Source organism: Macrobrachium rosenbergii, chromosome 6 (assembly GCF_040412425.1).
Source record: "Macrobrachium rosenbergii isolate ZJJX-2024 chromosome 6, ASM4041242v1, whole genome shotgun sequence".
Taxonomy (NCBI): domain Eukaryota; kingdom Metazoa; phylum Arthropoda; class Malacostraca; order Decapoda; family Palaemonidae; genus Macrobrachium; species Macrobrachium rosenbergii.
This window is the reverse complement of record NC_089746.1, coordinates 45,438,331-45,439,011: the sequence shown is the minus strand read 5'-3', so window position 1 is coordinate 45,439,011 and position 681 is coordinate 45,438,331.

The following is a 681-nucleotide window of genomic DNA, read 5'->3' as shown; positions in this document are numbered from 1 at the left end:
AAAAGGTGGACTTGGCTGGAAATCCTTGTGCGAATTAACAGACTAAATATAACGAAATGTGACTCTAGGCTTCGGAAACCAGCCTTTTTGCTTGTTTGCAAAATGACACGTGTATTTTTTTTTTCTCCTTAGTGTAAAGTTAGGAGCATTTCTGGATGAAAGCTGGTATAGGAAATTAAGTTTTATACGAGGTTTCTGCAAGTTCGTTTATTGAGAATACAAGGGAAGTAGTGTGAAATTGGTTGGGGGGAGAGATAACGGTTGACGCGTCGAGTTTGTATGGAGGAAAGTGTTTTTGTAGTAGCCATGATCTTCGTAAAGTACTCACAAATATATATATATATATATATATATATATATATATATATATATATATATATATATATATATATATATATATATATATATATATATATATGTGTGTGTGTGTGTGTGTGTGTGTGTGTGTATGTATATATATATATACACTTATATGTATTATGTATGTATATATGCGTATATATAATCTTTCAATCGTCTTTTTATTCAGTTATTTTTGCTTTTACCACGTGTACTTATTTTCCTCAGTTCAACCCCTATTCGGGGTGGCTGTTTTTGATAAGGCCCTGTACCAGTCGTTTCCAACTCGCAATGAACGGCTCATTTCACAATTTGTTTTAGCAGATCTATTTCAGTTTTGTG